This window comes from Ursus arctos, unplaced genomic scaffold (genome assembly GCF_023065955.2).
Source record: "Ursus arctos isolate Adak ecotype North America unplaced genomic scaffold, UrsArc2.0 scaffold_1, whole genome shotgun sequence".
Classification (NCBI taxonomy): domain Eukaryota; kingdom Metazoa; phylum Chordata; class Mammalia; order Carnivora; family Ursidae; genus Ursus; species Ursus arctos.
Window position 1 is genome coordinate 11,010,070 of NW_026622763.1, and position 12,158 is coordinate 11,022,227.

A 12,158-nucleotide genomic window follows, 5' to 3' on the forward strand; every position below is an offset into this window, starting at 1 on the left:
AAGTTTCCTAACTTCTCTAAAAGCCTCTGGGCAAACGAAATGGCCAATACTGCTTTGCAGGCGGTGTTGAGCACCTGACACAGCCCTTGGTCACTACAGTGACTGGGTCATTGGTAGTTATTATTGTTAGTGTAGTGTGTTCAGACCTTTCTAAATTGGTCAGAAATCTGGCTTAGCTGTTGGGATTTTTCCCTTGATGGGAAGTTGCAGACCGTAGGGAGAATCTGCTGGGTTGCATGGCACCCTTGCCCAAGGGCCATGTTAATCTCCGTATCATTCCAATTTTAGTATATGTGCTGCCAAGGCGAGCATGGGAATCTGCTGGTTTGGGGGAAACGTGATGGTGGGGAGTGGGGGTGGAGGCTGTGACATGGCCATAGTAGCCTGGAAGGGACCCTTGTCTGTTTTGCTCAAGCCCTGCTTTCAGGCAGGATGCACTGAGCTCGCCAGACACAGAGCTTTCTGAGGTCCTGCTCTGCACCCATTTGCAAGGATGCGAGTGTGGTCCCAGAGCGCTCGTCCTGGCCAAAGGAGCACAGGACACTCTCACATCGTGACCTCCCTGAGGAAGAGATGAAAAGTAAAGTTCAATGGCTTGCCCAAGGCACCATGGAAAAAGGCGTTTATCATCTTAATGGCACCTTTCAGATGTCTGGTTTCTCTATGGCCTCTTCCTCATGAAATCCCCTCCCGAAAGCAGTCTATGTGAGCTATTCCTGGCATGTCCTGTGGTACAAAAGCGCGGTTCATCTTTTCAAGGAGACGTGGGGAGGTCGAAAGTCAAACCCATTGGAACAAACCTTGGCTTTGGAGACCAGTCAAGTGCTTATTAGGCAAGTGCTTGCTCTCCCTGAGAAGATGAGCAGACAGAGTTTGGGGGCACTGGTGATAAGGATGAAAAGGGCACGAGATCTATGCAGTACATACTGTCTCGGGGCAGGGAGGGCCATGGCTATTGGGTAATCGCCTGGTCCTGGAAGGACTCACGGGCTCCAGCTTCAGCCAAGATAACCCAGGTGGGGATGGGACCATGGCCATCACTGTGCCGGTGAGGTCTGTAGGAAGAGTTAGGGTGCAGCTTGGCTTGGCTTTGGAAGAGAAGTGTAGGCTCCCTTCAGGGCTCTGGCCACAGCATTCATGCACACAAGGGTGGTGAAGCAGCTAACGCTGCTGGGAAAAGAGGCGGAGACTGGGGTTGGAGAGATCTCTACTCTTGCTTTACAGAGAACGTGAACCTCTCTGGGCCTCAGTTTCTCCATTAGGACAACAGAGATTGTATATACTTGTCTCTTTTCTACTTAAATGGTGGGCTGGAAGCAGAGGTTGATAACAATGTCTCTTGACAACCATGTCTTTTGGCAAAAGAGGTGTCCTAGCATCTCAAGAGGGCCAGCCAGACTGTGACCTTGGTGTCTTTTGGTGAAGGAAGACAGGGTGTTGTCAGAGAACACGGGTGCTGGAGCCACCCGGGGCATCTCCTGCCTGCTGAGAAAGGGAAGGTCGTCAGAACTTGTAACCTTCAGAGGTATAGGAGGCCCCTCAAGGCCACTGTGGGCACGACTCCAGGCTGTGGCCAGGATCCCCTCTGGACCAGGCGAGTGTGGATGAAGAAAGTCTATTGTGGGTTGTTTTTTTGTTCTTTGTTGTTGTTTTATTTTTTTAAATTGTAAAAAAATTTTAAAAAATTTTGTCTTTGCTTTTTCAGGAAGAAAGACAGGAGAACAAGAGTGAGAGTCCTGGGGGATTAGGTGGAAGTCTCATTTATTTCCCAGGCGCGGCTGCAGGGGCACGTGGGAAAAGGACAGATTGGTCAGGGCCTCCCTCCTTTTCAAAATGAGAGCCGCTGTGCTTTTATTTCTGCTACCTATCACGGTTCTGATTATGATTTCAATGGACAAAAGATTCCTTAGCTGAGCCGGTTTGAAAACCAGTGCTGAAACCATTGGTCAGCTAGAACTGGGAAATTCCTTGCAAACCTCTTCCCTCTCCATGCCAGGATTTCTGTTCTGGCTTTCTCTTGCTACATTACAAAGAACTCCGAGACTTACTGGCCTACTAGAATTTGTTTTCTTTCATGAGTTGACTGGGCTCGGTTGAGCCATTTTCTATAGAGGTCTCTCTTGCGGCTGCAGTTGGCTGGTGGGCGGAGCTGGAGGGTTGAGGCTCAGTTGGACAGGTCACCCAGCATGGCCTGTCGGTGGCTGAGAGAATGGGGACTAGCTGGGCAGCTCTCTTTCCACATGGTCCTGCTGTGTAGACTTCCTCCCATCATGGCGGTCTCGGAATAGTCAGACTTCTTACATGGAGCCTGGCTGCTTCCAGATATACGACCTGGGAGACCCTGGCAAAATTGCAAGGCTTTTTATGACTTAACTTCAGAAGTACAAACACCGCTTCTGTCACATTCTGCTATTCAAAAGCTAGTAGCAAGGAGACGAAGCTCAGCGGAGGCCATCTTTGAAGGCTGGCCACCACCATCCCGGAAGGAAGGAGGAGAACACAGTCCTGACCCTTCCATGCCCTGCCTCCCTCCGCAGCCACTGTCAGAATTTGGAGTTGGGGGCCTTACTCTAGAGACCTGTCCAAGCTCCAGAACTGGGGCTGGCAGAGTGGGCAAAAGGAAGTCCACACCCTGCTACTTGTCTCAGGTTCTTTTCGTAGGGGATACAGGTCTCTCTGCCCTATGACTGAGATGAGAAATGTCACTCCCTCTTCAGGAGAACAAACCCAAATTCCTAATTCCAGCGCTCTGCTGTGGAAGTGAAGTCATGTTTCCAGACACATCTGTAATATGATTAGACAGTGATGTCTACTTGCCTGTCCAGGCTGAGTCACCCCCCAGCTGGCCTCTTGTTTATGACGACTGTCCCTTAGGCAAATCTAAAAGCAGGAGTCAGCTCAAAGGGGAGCAGGAGAGAGAGGTAGAGTTTGGTCCCGTTGTCCTTACAGGATGTGTGCTAGCAGGAGACTTCCGGCTTCCTGGAATTATTGCTAAAACTCAGACTCTTACAACAGTCAGTTTCAGACATTGTAATTTTTCACTAGTTCTGCGTGGGCCCAGCTGGAAACCTAATCCCTTGTTTTGCTTTAGCTGTCATATTTCCCAAGGATTTAAAATACTCTCTCAGATAGCCAGGCACAACCATCATTTGGCAAAAGCAGGGTTCCGGCGACTTACGGAACATCAGTGGCCTCTGTGTTGACACCATCTGAGAGACGTTCCCCGAAGGTACACTATGAGGCCTGAGAGTCCATCCTTAGGGGGAAAAGATCATGCCTGAGTAAACTGAGGACAACCAAGAAGTGAGACCTCACAATGTGAATATGGAGGTTCTTGTGGGAGGATGTTGTTGGAGCCCAGGGGCAAAGGTGCAGGATTATTTTCCCTCTTCCTAAACTTCAGAGAGACCCCGTGTGAGCTCCTGGCTGCTCTGGATTTCAGGATTCCCACCTGATCTCTGATTTCCTGGGGACCCCCTCCTTCTCCCTCCCAGCAGGACAGAGATGTCCCTACAGTGTAATCACTGCTTGGAAACAAATGAGCAGAGAAGGGAGAGGGTGGGGGGGCAGGAAGAAGGTCCTTGGGCACCATGAAAACAGCCACCATTTTATCCTGGCAGGAGACCCCCCACCCCTCCCCAGAGCCCTTGAACTTGATGTCATTTCTGTCATGTGTAGGGAGAGGCGCGAGTGAGCGTGTGCGGGGAGAGAGAAGTGCCGAGAAAACAGTTAGCCTCTGTTAGTATTTGATAGGCAGCCAAAGCACTTTTGCTCCCAAGCCCAGCGAGCTACCTGTGAAAAAAGAAATTGCTTTTCAAGAACATTCATCACAGCAAGTGGCTCATTTCCTTGTCCTCAAACAACCCCATTCCTAGGCCTTCTCTCCCATTAAAAACTCCTCAGATGTGGTAAAATAAATAAAGAAACAAAGGGGAGGTGTTGGGGGTGGTGGTGGCCCTTGTGGGGAAGGTGGAGGTGGGGGAGGCACTGCGGACACAGAAACAGCACATGCTGGGGTCTTGCTGGGCCTTGTGCTGTGAGGCCCACCTGGAGTCCCCTTCCAAGTAGAGAGAGTGTCTCGGGTTCTGCAGGTGTGACTTTGAAATTCAGGAGCAGTCGTGCCAAGAGTGGTCAAGCTCTATCTTTTTTGGAGTCTCTGTCCTGTCACCTGTTCCAAGGGGCCCTCCTGACCACCCATAGGCAGGGGACCTCTCCCTCCTCATTGCTCTATACTCACCACTCTGTATATTTGCTTTATGATACTTAACCCCATAGGGAATTACTAGCTTGTCTCTTCATTGTCTTCTCCCTACTGAGTGTCAGCCCAGCCAGGGGCAGTCATGCTGTCTTGTACACTGCCGTAATCTGGGCACAGAGTACATACTCACCAATCTTTGTGGGATGGAGAAATAAATGAGCAAGTCCAAAATGGGATGCTTAGGGCAAAAGATTCTATCCGATCCAGGGTGTTATTTTTCTGAGTTGTTTTTTTTTTTTTCAGCAACAAATTCTATCACTTAGTGGCCAGGCTGACCAGACCCCAGGAGTGATCTCTGTGTGATAGGGGTTAGCTAGCAGGTTTGTGGGGGCAGCTTACTACAGAAGGAGGCCACTGACCTTTGCTTTCACTGTGTGACCTTGAGTAAGTTTCCCCCATCGTCTCCCTGCACCTCAAAGTGCTACTAAATGAGATTAATCACCTACGTTGTGGTATTTCTGTAGAGATTATAGCTGATGTAGGGAGTGTTACGAACTGTGTGCTTGTGTCCCCCTCCCTCCCAATTCATATGTTGAACCCCTAGCCCGCTATGTGATGGTACTTGGAGGTAGGGCCTGTGGGACATAATTAGGTTTAAATGAGGTCATGAGGATGGGGCCCCTATGACGGAATTAGTGTCTTTATAAGAAAAGACACCAGAAACCTTGCTTCTCTCTGCCTTTCGTCATGTGAGGACACAGAGAGAAAGTGGCCATCTACCAGCTAGGATGTGGGTCTCGCCAGGAACTGAGCTTGCTGGCACTTTGATCTTGGACTTCCCAGCCTCCAGAACTGTGAGAAATAAACGTCTTATTTAAGCCATTCAACCTTTGGTATTTCATTTCAGCAGCCTGAGCTAAGACAGGGAACATGCCTGGTACTGGAACTCAGTATATCACGGTCATTTTCCTTATTATTTTACCAGGTGTAGATAGCCTCAACTCAACTAAATATCAAGATATTCAGGGATTTCTGAGCACCTAGTTCACAACAGCTCTAGAAAATTCCCAAGTTCTGAGATGTTGGCCGGAGCTTCCCCTTGCTTTCGTTATATGAGAGAGAGCCATACAGACATGTTTGGGCCCCAGCCTCTCTCACGCTGGTGTTCAGTACAGGATACCCCAATATCTCTACCCGCAGCCATGGGTATTTCTCCAGGTGGGTGTGCAGAATAAGGTGGTTGGTTGGACTCATCAATCTGCAACAAGAATAGTTACAGAAGGGTCTTGGACATTTAAGGACCATATTTTGGATTCATTCATTCAACACCAATTTGTTGAGGGGCTACTCTGTGCTGCCTGTACAGGATTGAACGAGACAGCATGCTCCCTTCCCTGGTAGAGCTGACACTCTGGTTGGGGAGGAGACAATGACCAGAGGAACGAATGGTTTCATGTTGGGATAAGCACTGTAAAGGCTATGCAGGACGATGTGATGGACAGTGATGGGGAGGGAGAGCTCTCCGGCAGGTGGATGCTCAGGGAAGCCGAGGCCTGAGGGACGAGAAGGAGGAGCCAGGTGGGAAAACGGGGCAAGTGGGGGCTGGGTGTGTATGAGGAGCAGAGAGGAGGGCAGAAGTGGGGATGGTGGGTGGGGAGTGCACAGAGGCGGTCCAAAGGGGCAGAATTAGCCGGGCCTTGGTAGGGCGGGGGCAGATGTCCTGAGGTCCGTGGGGGCCACTGGTGGCTGGAGCCCCGCCCTCCATAGGCAGTCTCCTGCGGCCAGCACGCCTGTTTGCCCTGACCCCAAAGATGATCTGTTCTCCTCTCCAAAGCCTAGCAGAGCAGAGACCCCCTGGTTCTTGGCTGAGTGGCCCCTTGGGGACACCCAGCACCCTGGGGCGCTCGGGTTCCTCCACCTCGGAACCCAGAGACCCACATTAACTGTACTGTTTGGGTTTGAGAAACAGATACTTAAAAACTTTGTCTTTCTTATTAGACAGAAAGGGCTCCTTTTCAGGCCCTACTAAGAATAGCCTAATTTATTCACGCTCTCCGGGCTGGGAAGCGGGGTGGAGGCCGCTGGCGGGCCTGGCGCCCTGCCCAAGCCCGGCTGGGAAAGCGGACACCGGGCCAGGAGCCCCGACACTCCAGGCATTCAGAGGGGAGCGCTCGGCCCGCCCCCGGCCCCGCCGCCGTGCCCATTGGCTCCTCCGCCTCCTTCCCGCACTCCCATTGGCTCCGCCAGCCCCCAGCCCGGCCCCTGCGAGCGGCGCCCTCTGTTGCCTAGGAGGTGGGGAAGCAGGGAGGCGCCATCTTTAGGGAGTGTGGGGCCTAGAAAGAGATTCGGCTGCGGGGAAAGTGGAATGTTGGCACTGAGTGGGCACAAAGTCGGGCACATGGACGCAGGAGGTGCCAGGGACCCGGTCAGAGTGATAGTTGCCAATCACGGGTGTCTCCCATGTACCCCAGGCTTCCTGTTGTTCTTTTCCTTCAGGACTTACAACAGTTCCGCTGTAGATATTACTGTATCCCCGGGTCAAGGATGAGGAAACTGATGGCGGAAAGTTGAAGGGACTTGCCCAGGGTCAGACAGCTAGTCATGCAGAGGTGGGATTTGATCGCTGCGTTGTGTGATTCCAAGCACTGCACCATGTGGCAACCTAATGGGACTGGGTGGGCATATCCTAGTGGTTAGGTGGACAGCAGCAGCTCCCTGGGTTCTGAGGGTGCACTGAGGTACCAGCACACTAGGTCCCGGCTTGGCCAGCCCCGAGTAGGCTTCCCACCCGAGATGGCACCCTGCAACCCTTTGAAGAAAGGTGGAATTGAGGATGCACTGATAGGGAAGAGGCCCTAGAAAAAAAAAAGTAACCAGAAAGGCTTTTGGACTTTGCTATGAGGCCAGGCACTTGGTGGCTCAGTGACCCAAAGAGCCACCTCTAACACAGGCACCAAATCTTGCACAGCATTTTGCATTTACAAATCCCTTCTCCTTCATGGTCTCATTTAACTGCAGAATCAAAACAATTCTGGAAGGTTGGCATCATCCTAATTTTGCATAAGGGTAAACTGGGGACCAGTGAAGACCAATGAGGACAATGTGTAGATGGTTTCCTGTGTTTGAGGTCCTTTATATCTAATATAATTCTTACAACATCCCTAGGAGGTAGGCATTGGTTGTCTTATTTTATAAAGGAGGGAACCAGAACTTAAGAGAGGTGAAGTAACTTCCCAAAAGTGACACGGGAATTTAAAAGGAAGGTTTCACCTGATCCAAACTCACTCTCTTTCAGTTACTCTACTGTTTCTTCAGCTCCCGAGCCAAACTGAAGAACAGATGGAGGCAGTAGTTGCTAAGTAAGAAAGATTTGAAAGATGACAATAAGGTCTCTTGCCCAAATATACCTTTTTTCTCCCTTCAACCCATATTAGATGGCTGAGGCACCAGTATTGACAATTGTTTTGTTGAGTTAAACATTGCTTGAGCCATGATAATCTCAAAATTCAAATCTCCCCAGGTGGAAGGGAGGCATTAATTCCTTAGCATGATTGAGAAAGAAAAATACTTTGATAGTCCACTGGAGCTATTCAACTAGTTAAAGTATCTGCTGAATTGTATTATTGTGATCACATTTTCACATTTCTCCACCTTCTTTGTAAGGATAGTTTTGTGATGGGTAGCAATGAAAATGAAGCATCCAGAGAGGTCCTACTTTTGGGTAGAATGCAATAGGTATCTACAAACTTACTGGGAAGGAAAAAAATCTCCCTAGGTGAGTTGGGATTACTAGGGTTTTTCTTCCATGATGAGTCCATTTGCTGAGTCAGTGTCCAGACTCAGTGCTGGGCAAAGAGGCAAAGTGGAAGGAGAAACCAGCAGGGATTTTTACAGCTATGTGGACTATGAATGACTAGAGAATATGAAGCTCAAAACTTTCCCGATATGCTGGTGTGATGGCCTATCAAGGCACAATTTTTAAGTTCTTGAAAAGCAAAATATAACTATAGGAAAAACCCTTCAAGAAACTTATGGAAAGTATTCTCCTCAAGACATTTGCCAGATATTTTGCTTGCATGTGAAGGGAGGTAAAGAGATAAGCTCAGCATCTCAGAAGAGCAGGACTTTCAAGGTCAAGGAGACAAAGAATTGCCAGTCTCACAATATCAAAAACTTAGGAGGGCCATGCATGAGAAGGAAGCTTCTAAAAGGAGAAAGTTGCTAGAAGGAAGAAGCTGCAAGAAACACATGCCATGTCCCACTCTTGAGATGTCTGAAACCAGAGGTACACTAACCCTGGAATCCAGGTCCAACCCAATTCAATTTCTGATTGGATTGAGGTGATTTGCCTCTTACCTTATCTGCCAAAAAGATAGGAGAAGAATCCTTTTTGGAGAAGAAGAATAATGATTTTTAAGTTTTATGATTCTTTTATATATAATATCTGATATTCAATTTTAAAAAATTATAAGGCATATGAATAGATAAGAAATCATGACCAAAAAGCATGAGAAAAAAAATGTAATAGATGCAGACCAATAGAGTGTCTCAGTCAGCTCGGGCTGCCATAACAAAATACCACAGACTGGATGGCCTAAACAATAGACATTTATTTCTCACAGTTCTGGAGGCTGGGAAATCCAAGATCAAGGCACCTCCAGTGCCTGGTGAGAGTCTCCTTTTTGGCTTGCAGATGGCCACTTTCTTGTTGTGTCCTCACATGGTGGAGAGAGGGAGCTCTGGTATCTCTTCTTCTTGTAAGGGCATTAATCCCATCATAAGAGCTACACCCTCATGACTTCATCTAAATCTAATCACCTCCTAAAGGCTCCACTTCCAAATACCATGACAATGAGGATTAAGGCTTTAGCATATGATTGAGGGACAGGGGGGGACAAACATTCAGTCCACAGCACAGATTATAGTAAAAAGTCTGACTCCATCTTTGATATTTGAATGCCGACAGCTTTTAAACCCCACCACTCCCTCTTCCCTTCTGTTTTAGACCTGGGCCAGCTCATAAGAAAGCCTAGTTGCTCCCTCCATTAGTCTCAGCAGGAAGTTTAAACCATGAAAGCCCTGGTCCATGCATGGAAACACTGGCCTCTAGCCCCACCCTCCAATGACTTCAAAGTCAGTCTCATTTCTCTGCTCCCTCAAGCCATTTTTAGACCTGCTTGGGAAGTTTCCAGGCTCTCTCCAGAAATCCTCATATGTGAGTAATAAATCTTCTCATATTTTCCTGGTGTGTGCTTGATGTCATCAGTCTTGACATTTGAACCAAATTTTGGTTGGAGGTATTCATCCCACCATCACAACTCAGATAATTTTGCTATTGGAGTTATTGGACAAAAATTTTAAAATAACTATGATAAACAGAATAAGAGAATACATAGAAAAAGATGGACAAATGAAGGAAAAGATGGAGGACTAATGCAGAGAATTAAAATCTATAAAAATTCAAATAGACATTCAAGAACTGAAAAACCTTAGTATTTGAAATTAAGGATTCATTGAATGGATTTAACAGCAATCTAAACATAGTGGATGATAGAATTAATGAGCTCAAAGACATGTACATGGAAGATACTCAAACTGAAGCACAGAGAGAGAGAGAATAATGAAAATAACAGATCAGAGTATAAGACACATATTGGGGACACAGTCATCAGTTCAATCATGTATATAATTGGATTCTCAGAAAAGGGAAGGAAGAGAAAATAAGAAAAGCATATTTGAAGAGATAAAGGACAAGAGTTTTCAAAATCAGAGAAAGACATCATCTCATAGATTCACAAAGCTCAGTAAATCCCAAGTTGAAGAAATACATAGAAAACTACACATAGGTGAAAACCAAAGGCAGTGAGAACATGTTAAAAGCAGCTGGGAAAAATAGAACACATTACATTCAAAGGAGCAATAGTGCTAACTTGTCAATGGCAACTATGAAATCCAGAAGGCAATGGAATGACACTTTTAACTGTAGAAAGAGAAGTTCTATCCCACAAAATTTTTTTTCAAAACAAAGGCAATTCAGGTTCCTCTTTTCCTTCCCTTTTCTTCTCTTCCATTCCTGAGCAATTTAGTTCTAAACTCATTAGGTGGGGCAGAACAAGGTGCGGTGTGTATGTGTTTGTGTGAAGAGGGTAGAGAGTAGAGGAGGCCATGGTGGCCCAGAGCAGGATATCAGAGCCCAGACAGAATGAGAAGGGCATTCCCATGGAAGGGAAGCCAGATGTGGGAAGCCAGATCCTGAGCACAGTGAAGAGGTCATCCCCATTTGCAGAGAGGAGGTTCAGGTTTAGCCAGAGAGAGTTACAAATACAGAAAAGGAGAAAACTAGAAAAAACCCTATGATGCTTGTTTGGAATGGGACGTATCTGAGTGGATTCATCTATCTATTTATCTATCTACATATATATGTATACATATATTATACTATATATATTATTTATTTTATATATATATATATATACACAAAAGATATTAGAATGTTGTATATGTATAATATATAAACACACACATATTCTCTAGGTCTGTCCACACCAAGCAGAGAGAAGATACACCTCATTGGCAAGGAAAATGCCTAACACCTAAATTTTGGTTTCTAAATAACAGTTTCTTTTTATTTTATTTTTTTTAAAGATTACTTATTTTTGTTGGGGGGGGGTGGGAGAAAGAGTCTCAAGTAGACTCTGCGCTGAGTGCAGAGCCCAACGTGGGGCTTGATCCCACGACCCTGAGGTCATGACCCAAGCCAAAACCAAGAGTCAGATACTCAACCAACTGTGCCACCCAGGCGTCCCACTAAATAACAGTTTCTAAGAAAGAAGCCAGGGCTCCTCGGAGAATGACTGATTCTAGGATTGGGGTAGGGAAAGTATAAGGTGAATCTGGAACATCTTGTCCAAAATGCAAGGAAATGCTCAAAGAATGATGGGGACATGTCGGAAGGGTATAGAAGCTATATCGAAATGGCTCCCACTGATTAAATCAGGAACAATCTGAAAATCAAAATAAATAATAAATTGGATTATAATCCTTGGAATAAAATAGCAAACCACAAATCTATATAAATAAATAAATAGTAAAGTTCAATGAGAACCAAGACTATTTATATAGTTTTAAAGTCCCTCCCCACAAAATACTTATTAATTACAAAGGAGAAAAAAATAATTCACAGTGTTCAGAAGGCTGGCAGACCCCACCATAGTCAAATGATCAAAGTATGCATCGCCAGTAATGGCCCACATTGATAGGCACCACCTGATGAGATGCATGGCTTCTGTGACATTCCTGCCAAACATGCATAATCTGAATGTAATGCTCACAAATCAGGCTGTCAAACAAATATACATGGGGGGACATTCTGTAAGATATCTAGCCTGTAATCTGTAAAAGTATCAAAGTTAGGAAAGGTCGAGGAGCTGGTCCAGACTGAAGGAGACTCAAAAGGCACGATAACTCATGACAACTAAATTTTTGATCTAAAGCATGATTCCTTTTCTAAAGACGTTATTGGGACAATTGGCAAATCTTAAATGGGGTCTTGGATGAGATGGGAATGCATCAATATTAACTGCCTGATTTTGAAGGTTGTACTGTGGTTATGCCAGAAAATACTTTATAGGAAACACATGCTAAAGCGCTCAGGGATATTGAGTTGGCAAAGTACTCTCAAATGGTTCAGGAAAAAAACACATTTCTTTGTATCACGTTTTGTACTTTTCCATAACTTTGTGATTACTTCAAAACTTTAAAAGGTTACAATTAAAAAATGAAGGCAAAGTAAAGACATGTTCACACTAACAAAGCTGGGAGAACTTATCACATGCTGTGAGAAATACAGGGATAATGATCCCAAATGGAAATAGAAACCTGCAGGATGAAATAGAGAGTACCAGCAGGCAAATATGTGCAGGATATAAGAGGATTGACTGAAGAAATAATAATAACTATG

General features: G+C 46.1%; 1 non-coding gene across 1 annotated transcript; it reads right to left on the bottom strand.

The window, feature by feature from the left end:
- Positions 1–207: 207 nt before the first annotated feature.
- LOC113263520 (U6 spliceosomal RNA) lies at positions 208–312 on the bottom strand. Its single transcript, XR_003319241.1, has one exon. It is a non-coding gene; the product is annotated as a U6 spliceosomal RNA (small nuclear RNA).
- Between the last annotated feature and the right edge of the window lie 11,846 nt (positions 313–12,158).